Source organism: Sylvia atricapilla, chromosome 3 (genome assembly GCF_009819655.1).
Source record: "Sylvia atricapilla isolate bSylAtr1 chromosome 3, bSylAtr1.pri, whole genome shotgun sequence".
Taxonomy (NCBI): Eukaryota; Metazoa; Chordata; class Aves; order Passeriformes; family Sylviidae; genus Sylvia; species Sylvia atricapilla.
In genome coordinates, this window is record NC_089142.1 from 22,906,504 (window position 1) to 22,919,883 (window position 13,380).

A 13,380-nucleotide genomic window follows, 5' to 3' on the forward strand; every position below is an offset into this window, starting at 1 on the left:
CCAGCAAGTATACTGAAGCAGAAGGATCTCAGAGGTGCAGGTGAAGTAATAAATGGATAATGATGATTTTTGTAAGATCTCCCATGTTTTCTGACAAATTCTTCTTTAAGACTATATGAGCTCTCTATTTCAGTTGCTACTGTCTGTATTTCATTGCATGGAATTATTTTACAAAGCAAAAATCTTATCTGGGAACCGCAGTCTGCTCTTAAATGCATTGACTCTTGGTCAGAAATCAACCTAACCTCTATTTTAAAATCTGAATGACAAGACCCTTGCTAGCATTTCATCAAGAATAGGTTTTCTGTCTGACATGTCACGTTTTCCGTGTGTAGAAGAACAGCAATTGTACCACTATAATCAACTAGTGAGGTGTCATATTCCCAAACAGATATAAATTACAGTTTATGCCCATGAATAAATGCTGCAGCACCATAATTAACAGGAGCAAGAGGCAATGCCTTTATGGTCTGGTGAGCAGTGACTTGAGCTGATGTACAGCTTTCTGATTTGTTCTGAAGATGTTGCTGCTGCTAGCACTTGAATTGTCTCTGCCTGTGTTTCTTTTTTTTCCTCAATTGCCCTCTATAGAAGGTTAATAATAGGTTTAGAATGCCAAAGTTTTGTAGCCAGTGAATCACCATTTCAGATTTGTCAGTTAGGGATGTGAAACCAGCTGCTATTTTAAGTGGAACACTTACACTTGCCCTCCACCTCACTCCACAGATGCTCTTCAGTTGTATGAAGGAATTGATCATTTTGTTTCTTCTGTAAGCCTTCAGAATGTCATTAATTTCTTATTTACCACAAATTTTTCATCTTGTGTAAGGAACACTGTAGAAGTGTTACAGTTACCCTATATGCTCTGCATTGTTCTCTCACAGCTGGATAATGAAAGAATGAATGATATCCAGCACAGAATTAAAATTCATAAGTACGGAACTTGCTGCAGACATAAAACTGCATCTTGTCTATAAATATCTTGTAATGATGCTGTGAATTACTATACTTAAGTTATTTCCAGGTTAAAAATTCATTACTCCTGCTATGAAGAACAATTACAGACATATTAGTAAAACCAAGCTGATTTTACAATTATTATTTTCTTCTGACAGTCATGCTATTTGCGTTTTGTATTTCCCTCAATCTAGACAACTTTTATTAGGAAATGTCAGCCTGAAGCAGCTGCAGAGAGTCAGCAGCTGAGATTTGCATTGGTTTCCTTATGTCTTCTGGGGATTTTCTGCTCTCTGCTGCACATTATAAATATTAACATAAAGGAGCAAGATGAAGTTTTAGACATTTTGATCAACCTCAAGAGTCACTGTCGACAGGATTTGACCAAAACCTTCTGTTTTCAGACCAAAGAGGAAAACAGCTGTCACTACAGAATTGTGATATTTTTAAGCCTGCTTGCTCGTCTTTTTTTTTTCTACTCTATCATTATGATACTACACCATATATGTTCCTCTGATTTCCAGTTTCTTTCTGTTCACATATCATTCTACATTCAGCTTTTGATAGGTCATTGCAACAGTGAAGAATATGCACATAGTTCAACAGTTACTACGTCATTTTTATAAGTAATGGAAACACAAGTACTTTAAAATAACATCTGACTCCACAAAAGAAAATTTATGATTTCATTGATTACTTAAGGGAAACATGAAAACATCTTCCTCAAATTATAATTTAAAAATTGTGGCTATTATTTGGCCTCTTTGCTTTTCAGGAGGAACATTTTAACAATTACTCAGCTTGAAATAACTCTCTACATAATGTGAGAGAAAAAAAGATCTCATAAGTGGAGAGATGGATGTAATGTGTTGCTAGTGCTGCCAACCCTTCTCTTGTCTTTCAAACTGTATATCAGTTTCAAGTAATTGAAGGAAAACTAAGAGATTTTAGTGTATCTTTCCAAATTCAATCCAGATTTCAAGAATCCATTGTTGACATTCTTTATTTAATAGAAGACCTAGATAATATACATTATTGTCCTACATCCATCATCATGATACCTAAAATCACGGATAAAATTTGTCATTCAACTTGAATATATCCTTGCTAATTCTAAATGTTTAAAAATGCCAAATAACAGAAAAATTAACTTCTATCCTTTCCACACAAATTAACTCTGATAAAGACTAGGAAAAAAATAATCAGACTAGTATTAACTACTTTGCACTGTGTAGTTATATATTTATTTTAGTTGTGACTGATGCATCAGAATAAAATGTTATTTATATAGTAGCACAGGAATAAAAATTAACCCAGATAAAGATCACTTGGTATAGAAAGAGTTAAGCTAGTCATTTCATGAAGGTTGAGAATTTCCAAGAATTTCTGAATATTTTTAAGAGTATACAGAATTACCAGATACATCAAAGTATTATTTGAACAAAACAAACGAGTATCTGATTTCTCTTTAAACCTGGCACAGATTAATTCAGTACTTGAATCTGCGTCACTGGTACTGATGAAGGATAGATATCCAAAAGCCTCTGGATTGATTCTCCATTTTAGAATCAGCATTTATACTGTTTTTCCATCATTTCTTAAGTTTTACAAGTCAGATTACTAAGGAAGCATTATTAAAATCATACCTTTGAAGAAAGTCTTTACCTTTATGGAGTTTTGTTCTTCTGCTTTCTATCCTCAAAGTACTGAGGCAGATTAAATAGCCAAGAATAAACTTTACTGAACCTTAAGAATGTTTTGTCTGGATTTGATTCAAAGTTAGGATTGATTCTTTCAATCATAATTTTCTTTCATAAAAATGAGTTGATTCCTCTCAATATACCATGTCTGGCAATGTAATACACATCCTAATGGAGACACATATCGTAAAAATATTGAAGTTCAAATTAGTGATTGCTTTACGTAAATAGTTGCTGTGGTGAGGAGGAGGGAATTTTACATGTCAGCTTCCAGAAGCAGCTGAGATAGTGTGAAGAATATGTGGCTGATCTGTAATAATTTATTAATACTCTATACTGCCCAGTTGTGGCTGTATTAGCTTGCCAGAATGTTTACTATATGCATATGTTGATTTACTTTTGTAAGAGGGTAGTTAGAAAACTGCCAAGAAGAGAAAATAAAGATTCTCAATAAGCATCCTGCTGGTAAACATTTCAAAGGCACTACGAAAAAAAATCTGAATTATTAAGCTATTCCAGAGACCAGTCAGGTAATTTCTTTTCCTAACACTTAAGAGCAGTAAGATCAGAGGAACAGTAACATAGTAAAGAAGTCATTTCAGAAAGAAGGTAGATGCTTTATTACACAAGATTAAGCTTTGAGCTTCTGACAGTGATAAAAAGAGGTAAATTCTATAGACAAAAACTTTCTACCACTTTCTACCAGCATTTCAGCTCCAGTGAGGATGCAACCGACCATAATTTCCTTTTCCATGGTTAAAGCAATACTGAAAGGTGAGGAAACCTGACTTTATTCGGTACAGACTCTGAAGAAAAAGTATCACTTTTAAATTCCCATTTATAAATCAAAACCATATTTAAATGAAGGTCAAACCATCAGTACACGTAGACAATGGTTTTTGCAAAGCATTTTGTTTTTTCTAACTTAAGTGATCATTAAGATTGATCTGATCACCAGTAAAAACAAAGTGCACTGCAATATGAAAGGACGCATTGTTTTACTGGCTTTGCTTTGGTGGGTTTTTTCCTTCCTTCTGTTTTTTATTATACTTTCCAAAGCTTATAAAGGAAAACTGTTTTTTAAATGTTTTTCTGTGTTTAAACTTCTCCCTTCATGAAGCAGATCGCCAAACAAAATTACTGCCCTCAAACTTTGATACAATGGAAATGAATTTTATTGAGTTAGCTTTCATAAATTTTCTCTCAACAGACAGAAGTTCTAAGAAGTATGGGCCACAGTTAAACTACAGGGATAGAAGCCTCTCAAAATCCTGTAATTAGCAGCCACAGGATCTTTGTAAACAGGTAATGTCAAAGGAATCAGAGGCAAGCTAGCATGAAATAGTAAAAACAAGTGGCTTCAGCAGCAAGTAATCAGCATCACAATAGGGAATATTCAGGAAACAAAGAGAATTAATTTTGACAGCTTTAGTCTTTCAGACTAAAAAAACAATCCACACACTTCTGCATATCCTTCAATTTACTTGTGTGAGTAGGAGCAAGTTGACTAAAAAGTGCAGAAAGTTAAAGAAAACTTGCAAACAATTCCAGTTGCTGCACTGATGTTCCAGTGGCAACAAGATCAAACAAGCATGCAAATTCTAGGAATAAAGGTATGCACAGTTAGCTTAGATGCACTTCAGATCAGAAGAAGTCTCTAAGTGCATGGGGACAGAAAACCAGGATCAGAACATAGTACAGTCAAAACAAAGGAAATTAAAAGGCCTAATACTCCACAGTGACTTTCTAAAGTGCTGCATAGCAGTCTCAGGAGATAGGCACAACCCTTTATAAAAGAAGAATAGAAAGACAAAAAAACCCTCTAAACCCAAAGTGTTGCTCAGTAAGGAAGCTGTTCTTGCCAGAGAACAGAAATCAAAGCTCTGTGAAGGCAACCAACAAGAAAGTAGCAGATAGGTCATGAGGTGTCGAAATATATACATTAATTAAACACGTCTTAAGCTTAAGAGAACACTGGGTACAGAAAATATGTATCCAAAAAAACTTGGGGTTTGCAGAGAAGACTGGAGTATTTTGATCTCTGTCAAAATTAGGGATACTGATTCCACAAGCAAACAAACAGTAGGAAATTCACCCTGATGAGAGCAAAGTCTCAGCACTGAGAATGAGGACTTGGCAAAAGCAGAACTATCTGAAAGCATATGAATAAGGTAATTTAAAACTCAAAGGGATATACCTGACTGAGCAAAGCATACCTAAAAGGTTTAGCTGAGTCATGCAGTATTTCAGCAGCTTTCTATAATGCATATTGCACTAACCTGCATTAACTTTGCTTTTCATTTTTGTCCTGAATGAGTTCTCCCAAGGAAACAAGTCACACATAAGGAACAAGCAGTTGTTTCTATAGGAAAAAAAAATGAGTAAGGTCACCCCATACTGTGAAGAAGGAGACATTAATGGCATCTCAGTATCTTCCAAGAATAATCCCATTTATGTATGCCATCACAGTAAATTCTCAGCAATCAGAGCACTACAGCAAAATTTATCAATATGCAATGTATTTCACTTGGAGCAAAATTTTAGTACTGTTTTTGACAGTACCTTGAGGTATGCTTTGGTAAATGGTAGCTTACTAAACGTAGCCTAAAACAATAAAAACCACATAAGAACACTTGTTTAATTTTCTTTTCAAAAGACTAAAGTTTGAAATGGAAAAACATATATCATGTTTTACCTAAGCAACAATATTCTTTTGTGGCTGACAAAATATATGGAAGATGTTTCTTAAAATCAAGTTGCCTGCAGTCAAATGCACATAGAAAATGAATTGTCTGCAAATTTCTCACAAAGGGAATAACTTCCATTAGGTCAGACTAATGTGATGCCCCCGTTGACTTATAGGTTAGAATTTAAACATAGCTCCTATTTCCTTAACTGATTTCAGGTTCTTGCACATAGTGAAGGTAAGTGTGAAGACATTGACTAGAGCACACAGCAAATTCTTCCAGGGATAACTCATTTTAGTAATACTGAATAGAATCCAAATAGAATATGTGTTCAAGGTAGATTGAGTACCTGATCCCAATCTTATGGCGCATATAAAAATATATATTGTATACATAAAAATGTGCATTATATTAACTTTAAACAAGACACTAGTACTTTTGAAACCAATGGACTTTTCAATGTATCTAATGACTTTAATGTTTGGGACACAGAGCAGCCCTTTTTCTCCCAACATGATGTTTCCTTGTTATTTTCTGAAGGCAAAAGGCAACATATATAGAGGTGCATAAACTGCTTCTGCCAGAGGACTTGCTTCATATTTGGCTTTAGCCTACCCCTGGTATGGGCTGCACATGCTACAAATTTCTTTAAGCAGGCATGAGAAGTTCACAGTTCAACTTCTTCATGATCCATCATCTTTTATCCTAATGCCCAGAGGAATTGTACTGGTTTTCAATAGATATAGACAAGGATGCCTCAGGATATTCTGTTTCTGCCAGGCAGGCCTGGGAAGATTTTGCATGGGCAGTGATAAGTGAAGGAGACTAGGCCTTTACCTCAGTCATGCAAGTATGACTTGCTCATCTATTCACTGACAGTTATGGATTCATGCACTAATAATTACTCTTCATGAGTTGATCTGCAGCAATATGTTGTGTTTCTATCTTCCTCTTTCCCTCTTCCCTACTCCCAGAAGTTTGTTTACCCAGGTTTTCTCACTGTCTGCATGAAATCTGGAATTCTTCTCCCAGAGCCCCAAGATACCTGTCTAATTCTGAGGTACAGAAAATGCAGATGGGCAAGTATTTCTCCCAATGTCAGGCTGGAGAGTCAAGGCTTCAGAAGACAACACCACCCACACAGAAACCAGGTTCGAAGATCTTCCCTTGGACTGGGTAAAGAGACTCTACTGTTTGGGCCTCTGGCTTCAGTAATCACTATAAATAATACATAAGGTGATACCACTGTCAATTAAAAACAAAACCCAAACAATTAACACACACCCTCCCCCCCGATCCACAAATCTCTTTAAAAGATTAACATCAGATATCCATTGACAAAGTACTGCAGTTGAGAACTGAAACAGAGAAAACAACTTGTTTTTTCTTGAATGCTGAAAAAGGACACCAGTGAAAGCTTTAGGAAGACACCAGTGCTTTAGGGAGACACTGACATGTTTGGGTAGGACTTCAGGGGGTTGCCACCAATGGCTCAGCACTCCCAGTTCACCTACTTGGAGACAGAGGTCTACTTGGAGACAGAAGCCTACTTGGAGAGAGATTCTGGTGTGCAGATTCCTTTCAGAAGGCTATAATGGCCTCTGATTGCTGATGCCCTTCAGTATTTTACTTGATTGATTCCCTAACATACAGACACTATCATGAAAAATATCCACAATAGAAAAGCAAATAACCTTTTTTTTTTCTTTGCACATTAATGTGAAAAAGAGATTTTTTTATCTTCCTTATCTTCCTTAATTGTAAATTTGAAACAGTAGGTTTACTCAGACACTTTATATATCATGGACACTGGACACAGCATATTTAAATACCTTCAGGGGTCTTTTTGCTGATAAGAAGCAATGCCAATACAGTCATTATACTCTTCACAATTTAAATTCATTTAAACATGGGAAATAAAGGCAGGCTAAGAACATGAATGGGAACAATTACAACGACATGCAAACAGCAGATTCTACATATGGGGATCTGTCAGGCTGCTTCCTCTCCTCCGTGCACTTTTTGTTTCTTCAAGCAGTACTGAAATATTATTTAGTCAGCTTCTCTTATTTTGTCAACAAACTCACTTAGCTCATCAGTGCTTTCTATTCCCTCTTCAGCAAAATAATTTTAAAAAAATTTACTTAATAAGTTTTCAAGGACTAATAACTTCAGCACAGGTTTTCTTGTTTAAGCAACATAAACTGTTTAATCTGGCAGGGCAGAAACTAGGTCCCCAGACAAATTTCAAAATCTGACTAATGAAGAGATAAAGGATTCATCTCTCAAACAAAAGGTTTATTTGACCATGAGGGAATAGGGGGGAAAGTTAAGAATCTAAGCTAAAGGTACATGAAGACAGAAGATGGAATAGAAGAGGAGGGAGGTGAGAGAAACACAACCTTTGCAAATGTCCCAGGTTCTTTCTGAAGCAAACACATTTTAAAGCACTGTATACATTTAGGCCTTATCAATTTGAATAACTCAACTTGATCAAAGCAATTGTTCATCAGAATTAAATCAAACCCACACAGAAGTGTTCAAAGCATAAGAATTGTTACTGCAACAAAATGACAGAAAATACAGTCAAGAAAAACAAGTCTTCAGCAGTTTGAACTTTTTTAAGGAAAAATGGTACTACAATAACTAGAGGAGAATCAATATTTTCCTAATTGACTTTTTCCTTTGCATTTTTGAGTCTATTGTATCACAAGTATTTCCTGGTAACACAATAAATGATGTAAGGTTTCAACTGTAATTTTAATATCAGAGGGTCAAATACAAGTTCACACAAGTAATAACAAACTTGAAGCCAAAATCATCAAGAAAAACACTGAGGACTGTCTTGGTTTGGGAAGACAGGTATTGGCCAGGGAAAGCTAGAGCTTCCCTTGGAATGGAGATTATAAACCACCACCACTCTTTTTCCAATTATAATTTTTCAGTTAAAAGCTTTTAGGCAAAAGATTTTGGAAATAGAAATACCAGTTCTTTACTAGTATGTATAACAAGCAAACAAACAAAAAAGAAAAACCCCAACTACAGCATTGATAACAAGAACAGTACCAAGAACCTCGAGGACTTTGCTTCACAAAAACCCAGGGCAGTTTGGTCTCGGTGCCTTTGTAGAATCCTCAGAGCACCAAGCTGGAAACAGTGGAAAAGTCTCGGGCTGGTAGCTGGGATGGCAGGATGTCCCGGCAGGGCAGGTGGGATGCAGGGCCACATTGTAGCAAGAGGAGCAGTGCTGATGGAACCACGACGGCAGGGCAGGGCTGGCCCAGCTCTCGCAGGGTGGCAGAGAAGCTCAGAATTCCAGGGCAAGCAGATGATGTCAGATTTTCCAAGACTGGACTGCAGTGAAATCCTCCAGCAGGAGCACCAACCCAGCCATGCCTTCTCCTCAAACACCGAAAACCAGAGAGAGACTACCTGAAGCTTTGCCCTTTACCTGCCTCAAACCCCCACCCCCCTCTGAGCTTCTTTGTTTTGGTAAATAGTCTTAAGTACAACATTTAGTCTCCCTGGTAACTCATGGGGAAAAAATTCTTTAGAGTAAAAAGGAGCAAAACCCAACCCCTAACAAGGACTGACAAATTCCATGAGGAAAAATGTGATATCCTGCTCTCCTTGAGAGAAAAGCTGCACTGGCAAGGTCACTAAAAAAGTCTTGGAATAGCTTAAGAAGTAAGTCAACAATAAGTTTCAAAATTAAAATTAAATTTAAAAAGAAAACATTGAATAATCTAGCAAAAACCAGTTTGGTTTAGCAATTTGGAATAACTTAATAAACTGTAAAGAAGGATTTGGACTAAGTATACTCCTAACATCAGCACAAGCACATTCTTTGAGTAATACAGGATTAACATTGTCAATGACTAAAACATCATCACTCTGGCAACAGAATATAAATGGTTTCTTTCCAGCAGGATTCTTTAAGTGATAAGCCCATCTCTTGTCAGAATATATACATTACCTGGTCTTTATTTTAAAAACATTGATCTGAAAACAATATTGAAATCTTAAGTGCAGAGAGAACACTGGAATATTAAATTACATGGTTGCAGAAGGGGCTGTTGCAATTTTTTGCCATGAGATAATTAGTTTTACTTCCATCTTGGTCAAATTCACTTTAAAATTAAGGTGTTCAGTTCTGAATTTCTGCCAAACACTGCGACAAAATATAGGCTGCAGCTGAAGTATCAGGAAACAGAGAGAGGGAGCTGGGAGCCATCAGCAAAGCAAAAGAACATTATATTGTGATGGTGAAAAATTGAAGTAGGAGACAGCATATAAAGAGAAGAAAATATAATCGTTGTTCTGCAGAGCCCTGGGACAAAGCCATTCCACAACAAGCCAAATACAAAGGAATGGGAGGGAAGAATTTGGTCAACAATCTAATGATGATCTCAAAGACTTTAACATAGCCTTGATAAGGTACAAACAGTTGCCAAAGTGGCAGCAAAATATGGTTCAACGTTACAGAATATTAATTATGGCACTGAATAGAAGGTCTGGTTTAAAATAGAGATGCATATGCTAGGACAAATAAGTAAATAAAATGAGAAAGAAGAGAAGACCAGCAGGAAAGTATAAACAATAGCTAAGCAATTACCAAAAAATGAGAAAAACAGTGGTTTTCTATTTTTACTGCCATGGAAATGATCTCTTCATTTAACAGATACAGAATGGAACACAAAACAAGGAAGACAGACAGCATGTAACATTACAAAAGCTAGCCTAAGGTGGCAGTAGGTAAAGCTCATTACTGCTCAGTATCCACTGGAATACCAGATATGTTGACACAAACAAATTTCTAATGGTCACAGGAAAATAGCCCAAAGTCAACAGTGTGAATCTGTACTTTACCACTTCTTTATGCTTATAGACAGGATTAGAAAAGAATAAAGATTAAACAGACAGATAAAATGAAGAGCTGGAAAGGGATTTTTTACAAGGGCATGTAGTGCTAGGACAAGGAGAAATGGCTTTAAACTGAAAGAGGGTAGATTAGATAATAGGAATAATTAAATAATAGGAAAAAATTCTTTGCTGTGAGGGTGGTAAGGCACAGGTTTCCCAGAGAGGCTGTGAATGCCTCTCTGGCATAGTTGACGGCCAAGTTGGACAGAGTCCTAGGCAGCTTGATCTAGTGGAAGGTGTCCTTGCCAATGGTACGGGAGTTGGAATGAGATGATGTTTAAGGTACCTTCCAACCCAAAACACTAAATGATTCTGTGAACCTGTAACATGGAAAACTGAGCACCTTTTCACTCTTGCAGGCACCATGTGTGAATGGAGAATGCAGCACTTGGACAAAAGCAGTAGGAAGAATTCAGTACATATGTTGACTGCAGAATTTTCACTCGCGCATAATGCAGGATGGATGATTGCACAAGTAGTAAAATACTAGCAAATACCTGCTACCAAGACAAAAAGTCATCTCATCAGCACACAGCTGAAGGATAAGTGCCTCCTCTTGACTAGGAGGTGAAAAGCTATGAAGTCCTTGAAAGATATTAAATTCAGATGCAACAAAGGACTTGTAGTAAGGCCAGTTAAATATCACACACATCTGTGCTGAGAACAGAACCCAGAGCTAGGGAATGACACTGACTCACCCATGCAGCCCACACTGAGCAGGATGCACTTATCAAAGGAGTACTTGGTGGCTCAATATTTCACACAATAACACATAATAACATAACTGCCCTAAGGATGGTGTGCTCTTCTGGGGCAGGGAACCCTGAAGAATTCAGTGTCTTCCTTATCTGGCTGTCCTACTGTCTTTCAAAATTATTTTTTGCATGTACATGCTTCTCCAGTCTGTGAGGGGAGTCCTGTCAAAGGGAAACCAAAGCAAAACAACTGTGCACAGTATCACTCTAGGGAATGGTGAGAGGGAGAGATTCTGTTCCCTAGGGAATTAACTAGAAGATTCAAGCTTTTTCCTTTCACTTAGCAGGTTTTTTCTTGGGTTTTGGTTTGGGCTTTTTGGGTTTGGAATATTCTGTTGGTTGAGTTTGTTTGTTTGTGATTTGTTTTTCCCAATAACAACTAGAAAAAATCCTGTCATAAGCATCTGATGATGAAAATCCAATAAGAAAAGGTTCTGCCAGGATGTAGGACAAGGAGTCAGTGCTAGCTTTAAAGCAAAAGAAAATAAAATTTCAGGTTAGTAGGATACCACATTATTTAGAGATCTTGGCACGGGATTGTTTCCATATTTAGACCCATCTTTTCATATTTTGAATAATGGTGGAAAGAAGTATTACCCGCAAATGCTATATTCTGGAGATCGAGCAAGGTGGAGATATAATAAAAGGTGTGAAACAAAGGTTTTAAAATAAAATCCACATAATCATAGAAATCCCTGATAGCAAGGACTAAATTAATTTTGTGGAATAACAACTAAAATGAGAAACATTTTAATACTGAACATACTATACGTTAAAAATCAGAATCTATTCCACATAGGAACATTTTCCACTGAAAAAGGAATGAATTTGATGGCTCAATGAAATTTTCCATCTCTAATGCTTATGACTCAGTTTATTAGATATGACCTAACTTCTATGATATACAATGCATATAGAAGGCGTATAAGACCCTGTAAGATAAAACAAAATTAGTTGAGTTGTGGGGATAGAATACTTAAGGGCCAGTAAAATTTAATCACAGAATCATCCAGGTGTCATGGAAAGAAATGAGACCCCCTGTATTTTCAGAGCCACCTTCGCTATGTTACCACTCATTGTCTTTCCCTGTTCATCAGTGCACTGATAAGTAAGTTCTCTGTGTGCATCACCAAACTGAAGTCTTCCATTCCCAGAAAGTCCGGGAAAATTATGTGCATTGCTGCAGAGATGCAGATGGGTCTGCAGAATGGATAACAGGGGCCCATGAGCCTCCCTTTGTTATTTGTTCATCTAATCAGACAGCAACTGAGAATCTGTTTACAAAATGTAGCGGAGGCAGCAGCCAGAAACCCTAAAGATAGAGCTCCTCTGAAAATGGGCCATTACAAGGACCATGAAGAAGGACGCAGAACCAACAACACAATTAGACTCCCACGTGGAGAGGTGTTATTTCCTTACCTACTGTAACTCCAGGAGGGAGAGGGCAGCAGCCTTCAGGTAACAAGCAAGACCAGAGAACTGGGTGGGGCATTCTTTTTATCTCTGCTGAGCCTCCAAATACCTCCCAGAAAGGAGGAGCCAAACTATTTCCACCTAGATAAAAATGAGCCACAGGTAGGAGCAGACATCCAGTGCTCCTATAGGAGTCAGACACATGGAAGTCAGATGCATGGAAGTCATGAGGTAAGCCCCGTCTCTTGCCGTCTCTTGCCGTCTCTTGCCGTCTCTTGCCGTCTCTTGCCGTCTCTTGCCGTCTCTTGCCGTCTCTTGCCGTCTCTTGCCATCTCTTGCCGTCTCTTGCCGTCTCTTGCCGTCTCTTGCCGTCTCTTGCCGTCTGCATAACCCTTAACTAATCCCCAAAACATTCAGTTGCACATGAACCTTTCCAGAGTACCCCAGGACGATGTAAATAATGCCTGCCTTGATTCAAATGGTACACACATGGCTGGTAAGAGGCAGGCAGTGCTTGAATTCCTGATGGCCAGGACCTATCCCTCTGGTGGTGGGACTCTCCACCTGCTGGTAAGGAAGGAGAAGCTTTGAGGACAGCTAAGATCTCTAGGAAATCAACCAGAAGAAACGTGCTATCCCTGCTTTTGGAGGTTTTCAAGACCCGATGGGACAAAATGAATTTCCACAGTCCCTTCCAACCCCGTGATTCTGTGTGCATGTGAGTCGTTCAAACACGCACATATATTAATATCAATTGTAATTAATTATTGGTTACTATTAAGTAGTTATTAATATTAATCAGCGTAAAACTCTGATTTTTTAGGACCAATACATAGTACAAATATTCTAAATGAAATAGGGGCAAATATTTAGTACCTATGGATAATTGAACATAAGAACTCTCTCTGACATCTTTATTTTTCCTTCTGCCTTACACTGAAGGTG